Genomic DNA, 13,452 nt, shown 5'->3' with positions numbered 1-13,452 from the left:
ATTAAAGCAGAATCATTAAAATATCAAAACACGGTTACTGACATCATCTGCATTGATGAAGTCAGTGATTGCTCTTCCATTCTACCTTCTCCCTTTTGCACATGCATAAAAGAACTCCTGGACATTCTAACCCGTTGTTCTGCTTCTAACTGAGAGATTGTTCTTCTCTGTGCTAGCATTTTCAATCTTTACAATCTGACTTTCATCCTCATAACTCAAGATACAGGATAGTATATTTCCTGGAGAAGCCACCACCTTACTGTTTTTAATCTACTATCCTTTCTGGAATTATCTTTTATTGAATGTGTTAAGGGAGGAGCTTGCAGGTGAAACTGGTCAATGTGCTTGGAGTTGCCACACAGAATATAAGTGATCAGTGAACATGAAGTTATTGGTCTCCACATAATAGGACTAGAAGTCTACCTTAAAAGAAAGATAGTATTAGATACAAGTTTTGTCAATACATTACTTTTGTTCATGTAAATAGCATCTTGTGATTACCGTCCCCCCAGCAAAAGAAACCTGTCCAGAGTGTCCATTCACACATCATGAATTTGATCTGTTTGGCAGTCTTTTCCACCTTTCTTAGGGTGGGACTTATTTTAGTAAGCGAGATATTCTGTGACTCAATAAACTTGGAAAAACAGAATGAAAGGCAGTATTTTGTTAGAGTTGCCATAGGAAAAATTATTATTGGGGACTCATGGAAAAACTTTGCTTTTCAATTTCAGAGCTGCTCAAAATATCAAGTTGGCCAAATATAGAACACTATTTACAACCGTGAAAGTCCCAAGATATGGCTAAAAGTGAGTTTCTCTTTCTCTCTCTCTCTACTTTCTCTCTCCCCCTCTCTCTCCCTCTTCCAGTCATCCCTGTAAGCTTGACCAAGGATTATTAATAATTATCAAACAGGAATCTTTAATTTTTAAAAATTGAATCACCATGAGATACACAGTTGCAAAGTACCTGATGATTGGGTTTCAGTCCTATAATGTCTGAGGACCCATCCTTTCACCAGTGTACATTTCTCACCTCCAATGCGCCCAGTCTCCCTCCTGTCACACCTACAGCCTGCCTCTACAGCAGACACTTTCCTTCTCTCTGTCTCTCTCCATCTCTCTGTCTCTGACACTGTTTCTCTCTCTTTCTCTCCCCACTTTCGGCATTAAGGTTTGCAATACAGGCACTGAAAGGTCAAATGGGAATCTTAATTGTTTTCACAGCATAGAGGTCCCATTTTGAAAATTATGCTTGGTGTTAATGACATTTCCCTGTGAAAACTAATGGCTTAAATTAAAAAAATATTTCACAGAGTAAAAGTGATGAAAAATTTTCCTAAACTTTGTGAGAATAGTGCAGTCACTCAATGTTCTCAGCATGAATTATAAATTAATTTCAAGAATTTTGTGTGGTAGACTGAATGGTCTTTACCGAAGAGTCTCAATTGCTAAGCAGTGAGCCATTGTTCACAGGAAAAATGAAAGACCAGGAACCATGAGCTTCTTGTACCAATGGAACAATACATTACTTTGTTTTTAGGGTGTTTCTGTTTAAAGATATCTTATTCAACATATGTGTATTTATGTCTACCTATCATCTATCTAACACTAATTATTATTGATATGAAGGACTATAGCAATTACCATTCGTGCTTAAGTGAAGTCTATCTAACAATTATTGCAATCTGAAAAGACATATTTACAGTTCTATCACATAGTTATATTTTAATGACATTCTGCTGGTGTTAGCATAAATGAATTATCCAAACTCCTTGGATTCCAAGAAATTTATGGCTTTTAGGTTGGTAACACCTTCAAAAAGTCTTTTCTAAATCAAATTCATTTACTCAGAAAATATTCAGTGTTCAAATGGAGAATGATTAGACTTTTCCTCTGTGGGAATCATTTGGACTTTATAGGTGAGAGCTACTTTAAAAATAGAAAACAGAAATTTTCATTGTAACAAAAAACAACCAATGTGCTCTCATTTTGAGAGATGCTGCTGATGGAGGTTTGGTTAACTAACTTCCAATTCACACTTCATGAATGATCCAGTTTCTATGAAGACAAAAAACATTTCCCATTTCTTTATAAAATGAGTAATTTGAGGAACCACAAATCTGGGGATTAAGAATAAAACAACTACTCTCCTTATGAAAAAGTTTATTCCAGCATGATTTTTTCCTACCAATTATAATGTCCATGAGCATTTATTTTTCTTCAAAAGGAAGTAAACACAGAGGCTTCAATATGACAGTAACTTAAAATGAAATAAAATAAAAGTGCACAACCAGCTTCATGTGAGCAAGAAAGTAATCTTTTCAGCTGAATCTTTTTCACCTGTGAAGGATTTCTAAGATAAACACACCTAAGTGTCATGTCACTTTCCAGATGTCTTTGGAATAATGACCACAATAATATCTATTCCCTAACTACCTGGGAGATGCCACTTCAGGCATGCTGTTTTATAAACCAGCCACAGTGCCAGCACATGGACCACTTGTACCCTCTATTTAGAAAAGAATTGATGCTTCGAGTTGTCCTACTAACATCTCAAAGTCTGGAGACAGGATAGCAGTTAAGGTGCTTGCCTGCACGCAGCCAAACTTGGTCAGCTCCCTGGCACTATGTGGCTCTATGAGCACCTCCTAGAGTGTTCCCTGGGCCCAAAGATAACGGTAAGTCCTGAGTTCTGTCTGTGGCCTAACCCCTCACACGAAAAAAAAAAAAACCAACACAAAATAACTTGTGTCAACTGATTTGTTCCCAGAGTTTCTCTAGATATCATAAACTTTTGATGACAAATACTTTCCTAATTTATTTTCTCCTGAATTTTACATTACAGATTCTTCTATCCCATTTCAATGTTATACAAGATCATTACAGTAAATCATTAGAGATTTCTCTTGAGAACTATCCCATATTCCTCACATATTATTCCAGTTTGGGTATTTTCATTGATCTCTACTTTTTCTAGGCCACTAAATGTTACCACCTGCTCACTCAAAAATCCTGTGGTGTTCCACATAGAAATACAGATAAAAGTAAATGAAAATACCCTTCTCCTACCTCTTTGGTATCTGGTTCTCATATTTCCCTGTTGACTTTATAAATAGAATTCTGAGTTCTACCACTTCTACTTTTTGCCCCCTGAAAACAAGGTTTTCACACAGTTTTCCCTAGTATTTATGTATATCCTCATTTTTCATTATTCACAAGAGTTTCCAGTGTGAATCCTAATAGTAGGCACAGATACTTTTAGATACTTTCTCCACTGACAATAACCTTAAAACTTTACACTTTTAAGGTTATTGTCAGTGGTAGGGATAATCTCTCCAGTCCACTACTAATGACTATCCAAGAAACCCGGCAATGAGGAAGCATGTCTTCCATATTCTGACATTAGGTGATAGTGTAGTTAAAGCACTGAAAAATTATTCTCAACTATAACATTTTAGAAGAAAAGTTATTATACATTAATATTCCAAATCCTAAAAAGTCTCCTTAGACCCAATATCTTAGACCCATTGACCCATTGAGTATCTACTTATTGTGTATACATTGTTTACAAATAAGATAAGTTTGCATTTATGGTCATAAAATCACACATATTGAAACTCAGATAACTGGAGAAAAAGAATCTGGTAAAACCGAAGATTGATCTTTCTATATATTTTTGGTAGCACTGTTAGTTTTATAGATTTAATTTCTATAAATATAATTTAGAGATATGAGGTATTGCTTTCCGGAAAGTAAGTTGTCATTTTGGTGAAAAAGGATGAAATATTTATCTTATATTTCAGGACCTGCCAATGTATTGACATTGTAACCTTGGTTAGGATAATAGTTTTATTTTCTCAAAGCAAATTGAGCACAGTAAACTTTGCAGTAAATTCAACTATTTCTTCACTTTTTCTCACCAACTTGAAAGCTGGACTATAGAAGCAGAGAAAACACGTTGAAATTACTTCAGCACTTTTTTTTTACACTAATTGTTTTTAATATGGTCTTTAGTGGGATGTTGTATACTGTAGGTAAGAACTTAACATAGTAAGATCATTAACAAAATTTCACAAGTTGTACGAAGTCAAGTATGTAACAAGCTTTAAAACTAGTGCTTGATATAGCATCACATAATGCGAAAATTAATGAAGGATCTTCTACTTTCACAAAGAGAAACTACACAAACACTAATTCGGCAAATACAAAGGTGCCAAAGGGTCAAGGACTAAGGCCATTCAGTCCTCAATTTTTTTTTAAATTTTAATTTATTTTATTGAATCACCAAGTGGAAAGTTACAAAGTTCTGAGGCATATATCTCAGTTACACAATGCTCAAACACCCATCCCTTCACCAGTGCCCATATTCCACCACCAATAAAAACAAAAACAAACAAAAAAAAAGTATACATCCCACCCCTCACCCCCCAAATCCCGCCCCCCGTGCGTGACTGATAATTTCACTTCCTTTTCTCTTTACCTTGATTACATTCCAGATTTCAACACATAACTCACTATTGTTGTTGGAGTTTCAAAACAGACTCACTATTTTTGTTGGAATTTATCCCCCAAGAATACAGCTCTATTGACAAGGAAATATTTGATAATAAGTTTTCCACTTATGAGAATAAAGAGATAAAAAGTCATGCGGCCGTGGTAGCGGCCACGCGTTTTACAATTTCTGTATTATAGTAATTAAGTCCACGGAGATTTAAGTTGGAAAATGAATTATTTCCCTTCCTGGAACAGCATGTAGCAAAAGCTTAGTTCAAAGTCTCCATACGTGGTTGCAAGCACTTGCTGGAACCCCAAATCCTAAAGCTGTCTCTGGTTCCTGCTCGTTCCACTTCCACCGGCTGTGCAAAGGCATGGCCACCCGGGTCGAAACTCGGCCAGTGCCCGAGCTCCGGCCCGGGCTGAGACTCACTTCAGCACTTTTAACGAATTATGCTGTAGGTAATTCTTAGAAAAGCAATATAGTGAAATTTAGTGGTCCCTGTTTTGTATGAATCTCAAAAAGGAAACTACACATTCATTACTTGTAGTTATTGTTAAATGCAATTTCTTATTCTAGTATGTCTAGAGTAGAACCTGAGATTCTACATTCAAGAGATTCATTTTCCAATATGCTACTAAGTGAGCTCCCCTTTATTGAGTAGCCTGGAATCAAGAGGTATTTCATTGTTCTTCCATTCCTTTTTCCATTTTTATGAATGACATAGTCAACCATTAGGCCCTCAAAAATTAAAAACAAAAACAAAATGTAACTGTAAGTTACTTGCTGGTTACTAACAATTCTAATAAATAATTTTTGAGCTTTTACCTATTCAGGTTGCAATCATAAAACACCAAAGAAAGAAGCTTATAATGAACAGAAGTAGATTAACCTGCTATGGAGGCCAGAAAGAGTAAGGGCAAGGTAGTGTGGATGTCTTCAGTGAGGTTTTTTCTCTGGGGTTAGCTGGGCCTTCCTGTAAAGGATTCATGTGATGGAACTCTCTGGAAATCTCTCTGGATTCTCTTTCCGTATCTTAAGTACCTCCTTAAAGTCCATCTTCTAATATCCTTGTTTGTTGTTTTATGTTGTGTGTTAGGACTTAGACATGTATAAGGGGGCATGTATTGTCTTAGCATAGAATGGGAAGCAGCTACTGTAAAGTGCTCATCAAGTGTTACAGTGCAGGCGAATGATCTGGTGATCTTGAGAAGTTACATATTAGGTAAGTGTAGCCTCAGAGACATTTTAATCACACTCCCAAGTGACATTGAAGTTGCTGCTCAAACTCTGAGCAGTGAGCGAGATAATAGAATTGACTCTTCTGTCGTTAATCTTTTTGTTTCCCTTTGTTGAATGGCCCACTGAAGAATGAAGAAGACATGTGGCAGAAATCTTAATTTAAGTGGAATACTTGCTAAGAATCTAGAGAGGGGAAGAGGGGAAGGAAGAGGTGGGTTGTAAAGCATCCGTGTTAATAGTAAGCTGGTTCTTCTTTCCCACATGACTTAAAGTCTTGGTTATTTAATGATGTTCATGCCTATGCTCTGGCCTTAGACACTGGAGCTGTCCAGATGGGGCGTCACTTGACTGCACAGCCTAGGTCACTCAGGCCATAGAAGACTAATAATCTCAACCTTGGGAATTCCCTTTGTGGCCAGGACTGCCTCTTCTTTTCACTATGAATGAGCAGAAGTTAGTGGGTCTTGCGTCACCTCTCGCTTTCGTTCAGCTCAGATTTCTGTCTGCACATTTTGCACGTATCATTGGACGCTGTCAGAAGACTGTGTGAGATGAGTCACTGCTCCAGAGTTACTTCCGTTCCCTAGACTGGAGCTGCAACTCTTTCCCCCTATGCAGTATTTCTCCAAACTTATCTTCGTCACATTCTTAGAATTCCCCTACCTTCAGCACCTCCAGCTCCTCGCCTCTTTCAGGGCTCAAATGGGGAGATTCTGACTATTGAATTAAAAAAAAATAATAATACAAATTCAAGGATCGTGTTCGTGAGCAAGCTGTCATGATTTTTCTGCTTGTTTGTTTGCTTGCTTTCCCATTACTTACCGATAGACTTCCAGATGGTTTTCAGTTTCTTTGTCAAACACACACACACACATAGTCACAAATTTTTTTCTGTTTATTTCTTCTGAAGTCATATTGCACAAGCCTGAAAACTGAAAAACATTTCACTTCCTTACAAGCCACTTGAAACTTTCCTGATGACAGTCCGAAGTAACCACATTAGGCAATGAGCTAACATTTCAGTTGGAAGAATTTCCCCATCATCCTCTCCTGTCAATGAGGCATAAAGTTCCCAGCTGATTTCTTCATCTGGCCCTACCATTCCTGGAAACTTGCTTCCAAAGAACTCAGTGAGAAGATATGAAAGGATAGAATGCTTGCGCCTGGCCCATTGCTGCTGGACGAGGGCGCTGTGGCCAGTGTGAAAAGGAGGGAAACCCACCATTAGAGCAAATCAAGTCCCAGAGTCCTCAAATAAAACTTAAAAACAAGAGGAGATATAGCCCCTTGCTAGAAATATTTTGAGCATAAAAAAATGTTAGGAGCTCATCTCAAATAAAAATTAAGTTATAATTTTAATGGTTCTAAAATGGACTCATGTATGCATAAATACACATACAAATGTATATAACATATATTATATCAAAGAGCTATGGAATGGCCTAAAATGTAAAGTGTTCAAAGAAGACAGAAGACATTTTTTCATTGCTCTTTCTCAGCATTGATCCAGGAGGGAGGACTGCACATTAGGAATTAGATACTAATTGCATTTTTCTTCCCCAGGTAGGTAATTAACACTTTTTATTGTTAAAAGTTCTTGTGAGTTAAGTCACTGTGGCATGTATGATGCTAATGTGGAAAGCCAACTGTGGCAAATTAAAGAAGGAATTTAAGATGTAATAATGACATAGAGGGAGAAAATGACAAGTGTTTCTCATATACTCATTTATGTAGTGAGATTGTTAACATGGTAGCAAGTCCCAGAAATTCAAGTGAACCTATATTATTTATTTATTATTTTTATTATTAATGTTAATTATTAGTGTTAATATTTTTGGGTTTCTAATATTAATGTCTATGTTTTTGATATACAAGTAATTGCACTTTCACTGCCACCAAAGAACCTATGACTGTCTTCCACCACAGTCCTGTCCCATGCCAAATCTAGTCTGTTTCTTTCCCTCTTCTTCCCTCAGTGCTGGGTCATCTCGGTTCTGCAATCTAAGACCATATTTTTGTCATTGTTCAATACTATTTTTGTTTGATTTCTCTGTATACTCCAGACATGAGTCAGATCACGCAGTAATTATTCTTTTCCTTCTGACTATTTAACTTAACTCAATGCCATCCAGTTATAGTCAAGTTGCTATAAATTAGAAAATTTCATCATATAGCAGTATGACAAGAAACCAACATTCTAAGATCCTACAAGCTTTGAACCAGAAAGGTTGTCCTTTCTAATTTACCTTTGAAGCAGCTCAATGTTCTTGAGCAAAGAAATGATAAAAGAACTGTTATAAGACAATAGCTCTTCCGTTTTATTTGTACTATTAATGACCACATGGATACACATAGGTGGGGTCCCTTACAGCACAGTTATATAGAAACCATGAAGGGTAGGGGTACACATAGGTGGGGCTGGACACTGACATGACAACCAAGAGATATAAAGCCTCTCTTTCAGGAAATTAGCTCAAGGACAAAATCTTTTCTGAGGATTCGGGGCTCCAGATTACTAGGAGATCCACTCAAAGGTGGGATTTCATCCAGGGTGTATTGCTTTCTCCTTTACTCAGCTAGTAATATATTTAAACAATCATAGTAAATTTACTTCTTATAATATTTCTAGTCATTTTATATGAACACAGTAAGAGATATACTAAGCTTAAACGTTGGCTATTCCTGGGGACATCTCGCTATATATTCCAGACCACAGTCCTAAGGCCAGGTTCCTCTTTCCTAACCCCAGCAGGGTCCTTATTCACTTACTAATTTTTGGATCATGCCAGAATTTGTCTATGACCATGCTTAGAGTTGAGTATTATGGCACTTGATCTGATAATTTCTGGTAATTTCCCAGAAAGTCCTGTTGAAGTTTTCTTCAACTGTATGGATTCTTGTCTAAAACAGAATCTACTTTGACTTTAATCTACTTTGACTTTATGCTTGTGAATGTTGTGAATTACAGTTCTTACTTAATTTTTCACATGTGTTATCACGTTTTCCAACACCATTGTTGAAGGGATTTTCTTTGATATACTTCATATTTTTAGCTTCTGTTTTGAAGATAAACTGACTGTAAGTATGGGGTTCAACTCAGGACTCTATTCTGTTCCATTGGTTCTATGTTGGGGATAGGCCTGGACACCCCCTGCCTCTGTCCCTGTAAAAGGGGCTGGGTGCGGGGGAGGCCTAGGCACCCCCTATTTTAGTTCCTGTAAACTGGAATGAGTATGGAGAAACTTGGCATAAGGGCTAGTCATCTCCTGACAGGCAAACTTGGCATGGTGGCTGAAGGGCCACCATGCTCTGGCGACCAGCCTGGAAAGAGGGTCAAAGGGCCACCATGCTCTGGCGGCCTGCCTCATGAGAAAAGTTGAAGGGCCACCATGCTCTGGCAGCTGGACTCGAGAGGAGGCTGAAGGGAGTATTGACTCGCGTTTGCCATGGCCATGCTCAAGGCCACATCTGCTTTCCCATGTTTCTCAAGGCTGAGAGAAGGAACCGAAAAACAAGTAATATTGGCAAAAATAAAGTTGCCTGCATCGCGTGACAATAATGTTTATGCCACTTATGTAACCTGCTGATCATTGCTAAAATAAGACTATATAAACCCGCTTGGATTTCAGTAAACTTGCTGTATGCCGCATATTGCATGCAGTCCTCCCTAGCCCACTCAACTCTCATTCCCTCTCTCCGGCCGAGGTTCAAGTTGGCCATGTGGGCCGCGGCAAGTGGCGCCCAAACACAGGGACGGGAGAACGAGGGAGTCAACGAAGAGTCCCCAGCAAGAAGAAACGCGTCATAAGTAAATAAGAGAAATTCAAAGGAATTTCGGGAGTTCTGAGGTATTCTTGTAAATATATAGGGAGTAAAATGGGGCAAGCTTCTAGCCACCAGCAGCTCTTTGTGCAAACCTTGCAGATGATGTTTAGAGTGAAAGGCTTGAAAATGCAGGAGAAGCAGATAGAAGCATTTCTTGAGCATGTGAGAAAAGTTTGTTATTGGTTTCCTAAGGAGGGTATTTTGAATGAAACGACATGGAGACAAGTAGGGCATGAACTTCAGCAGTATTGTAATAATTGTGTTCCGGCTGAGACGCCTATAGATACTTTTGCGCTTTGGTGATTTATAATGGACAATATTAGCCTTTCTTCTATTCCAGAGCCAAGGACATGGGAAATCGTATTCCCTAGTCCTGTATCTTTTGCTTTTTCCCTTTCTGCAGAAATGTCCACTCTTGTAATGCTTTCCTCTGTAGTTTCTTATAAGTCATTCCAAGCTGAACTGATGCGTGATGACAATCAGGAAGAGATAAGAAAAGTGGGAGGAGGAAGGAGAGCAGTTAAGCAAACCAGAGTCTGCTAGGGGGTCTCTCAGGGCCGACTCTGGGGATGTTAGTCCCCAGTTATGGGAACAACTGGAAAATCTTGGCCTGACAGGAATGGATTGAGAAAGTGTCTGCCTAGTTAAAAATTAGAAGCTTTGTAAAACAGTGCAAGAATAAAATTAGTTTGTGTGTTTGCTTATGCTGCTATTTAAAAATTTGATACATTCAATGGCTTTCTGTGTGCGTGTCTGGAAGCATGTTAGTGTTGTAAAATTATTAAGAGTGTCTGGTGTAAAAATCTTATCTTTTGAGATAATTAAGAACTAAAGTTAAAGTCAATAATGGTAACATCAGACCACCTTAAGTTTACAACTTTGTCATCAATTATTTTGCAGGCTTTATGTTATTAAGAGCTCTGTCTTGACCCAGCTAGAAAGCAGGAAACAGTTTGGTTAGGCTGAGAAACTGAGGCAATCCCAATCGGCCAACAGGGTTAACTTTTGCCCTGGGGAATGCCCCTTCCTTTCTCAGCCCATCAGTTTTCTCCCTGCCATTCCTGAAGGGTCAGATCGATCGATCAAGTATATATGTGAACATGTCTATGTGATGTTTGTTGTCTTTTTGTCTGTCTATCTCTCTGTGTTGAGCACTCAAATATTAGAGTTAGGTTAAAATCAGAAGTAGAAATCCTTAAACCTGGACAAGCAACATTTTCACAAAAGGTCAGAGTGACATGCAACTATACACTTTAAAAACATTTTCACAAGAGGCCAGAGTGACATGCAACTCACACTTTAAAAAGTCTAGGTGTTTTGGGACTTGTTGACCAGGTTTAAACAAAGATTTCTCAGCAGGATACTAAGCCTACAGAAAAATTTAAGTGCCCAATCTAAAATTTCTTATTGATAGATATTAGCAGTTGAAATCCTTTTGAGCTTCAGAATCTGTATTATCTAGAAAAAAGCTGCCGAATTAGAGCCTGAAACTAAAGTAAAATTAGAGTTCAAAGTATGCAAGTCTTTATTATAAGCCACAGCCAATTGTAATGAAAGATAAATATTAGGCCACTTTATAAAACAACAGAGGCACAGAAGCCACGAAAGTAAAGTTTTCTTATGTTTTCATAAACTTTGGCAGTTCTGGTGTTTTCTTACACTAATATGTGTATTTGTTTGCATCCCTATTGAATTGTTAAAATGTGTATTGAAGTAATTGTGGTACCTAAAAACAGCTAAACTTATCAAATTGGTTGCAAAATATATCCTATCAGTGTTTTATTTGATCTCTGAAACTTTTGGTAACATTTAGTTAGCAAAAAAAAAAAAATGTTATAATGGGTTAATCTCTGGTGTCTGCCTGATAATCTGAAGTTACAGCATTGTGCGCTTTTAAAAGTTTTAAAGACAACGGGTTTCCCTGCTGACATTTCAGACCAGCTTCAAGTCTTCTTGCTGAAGGAAAAAATGTGAGTCATTTTAAATCCAAAGAATGAAAACCGCCTTTTTGCCTTTAGATCTAGAAGTCTATTTTTATCCAATGGCAAGCAGGTTTGACTAGCATAATTTTGTAGTATAGTTCAAAATTGGTACTTGCAAGATCTCTCGTTTTTTAAAAAAAATCGGGACTTCTTTGGCTATTGTGGGATTTTATGGTTTCATACAAATTTTAGTAGTTTGTTTTGCATCTTTGAAAAACGTTATTGCAATTTTAATGGGTGGGTATTGCATTGAACCTTTACATTACTTTGGGTTGGACAGTCATTTTGACAGTGTTGATTCTTCTAATCCATATAGAAGAAATGACTCTTCATTTCCTAGTATGCTCTTCTATTTCTCTCATCAGTGATTTATAGCTTTTACTCTATAAGTCTTTTATCTCTCTTGGTAAGTTGATATGTAAGTATTTGATGTTTTGGTGTACTATTTTCATTGAGATAGTCTTTTAAATTTCTTTTATTTTAGTTTATTGCTTGTACACAGAAATGCTATATAATTTTGTGCATTACTTTATAATGTACTACGTTACTGTACTAATTTATTATACCTGAGTGTTTCAATGGAATTTTAGGGTTTAATATCATGTTGTCTGCAAATAGTGGTAGTTTGACTTTTTTGCTTACAAGTTAGCTCCTTTGACATAGTTTTTTTGTCTTATTCACCTGGTGATTGCTTCCAAAACTATATCAAGTAAGCTGGAATTCTTGCCTTATGCCTGATTCAGGGGAAAGTCTTTCAGTTTTTCACCACAGAATAGGATATTGATGTGGGTTTGGTTTTGATTGGCTTTATTATCATAACCTAATTATAATATCTTTTTTGGAGGCTTTTTAATCATGAATAGCTGTTAGAACTTGTCAAAAGATTTCTATGCACCAATTGATATGACCCAAATAATTTTTTATATTTCTTTTTGTTTATATGGTGAAATACATTCATTGATTTACATATATTTAACCATCTTTGTATTCCTTGGGATGACCCTCACATGATCATTGTGTATAATCCTTTCCCTATCCTGCTAGATTCAGTTTACTAGTATTCTTTTGAGGAATGTGCCTTGATATTCATCAAGGATATTGGTCTATAATTTTCTTTTTAAAGTAACTTCTGTGTTTGTTTTAGGTATAATTGTAATATTGGCTACATAGGATTTAATAGGGAAGATTTCTGTATCCTCAATACTTCAGAAGTGCTTGAGGAGAATGGGCATTAGGTTTTACTTGAAGTTTGGTAGAACTCAGTGAAACCTTCTGGACATGGTTCTTTTGGAGACTTTGAATTACTGTTTCCATTTCTTTACTCAATATCGGTCTGTTTAGAGTTTCTGTTTCCCTTTGGTTCAATCTTGAGAGCGTGTATAATTTTAAAATCTTGTTCATTTCTTTTAAGATCTTGAGCTTGGTGGAGTAAAGTTTTTCATTGTAACTTCTTATGATTTTCTTTTGTATTTTTGAAATATCTATTGTATCTATGTCATCTCTGAGCATATTTATTTGGGGATTTCAAATTTTTTCCTTACTGAGTCTAGCAAAGAATTTGTCAATTTTGTTTATTCTTTAGAAGAATCAACTCCTGGTTTTGCCAGCAAAGCCAATGCCCTGCCCATTGTTCTATCTCTCCATTCCTTCCATCTCTTTCCTATTCCCTCTTCCTGGTATAGTTGTTTCCTGTATACTGAAGCATAACATTCACTATTTTTTGCCTTATCAAGATTGCCTCTAGGTCTTACTACTGCATTAAGTTCCATTATTTTATTTGAATGATTTAGTTTTTTTTTTTTCAGTAGACTTTCTTGAATTTTGTTAGTTCTTTACTTGAATGTCTTTTTCAGGTCTCTGAGCATTGCTATGATTGTTGTCCTTAAGTAAGGCATATTGCTGAGGTCTG

This window comes from Sorex araneus, chromosome 1 (genome assembly GCF_027595985.1).
Source record: "Sorex araneus isolate mSorAra2 chromosome 1, mSorAra2.pri, whole genome shotgun sequence".
Taxonomy (NCBI): Eukaryota; Metazoa; Chordata; class Mammalia; order Eulipotyphla; family Soricidae; genus Sorex; species Sorex araneus.
The sequence above is the reverse complement of the archived record's forward strand: the minus strand, read 5'-3'. Positions refer to the sequence as shown.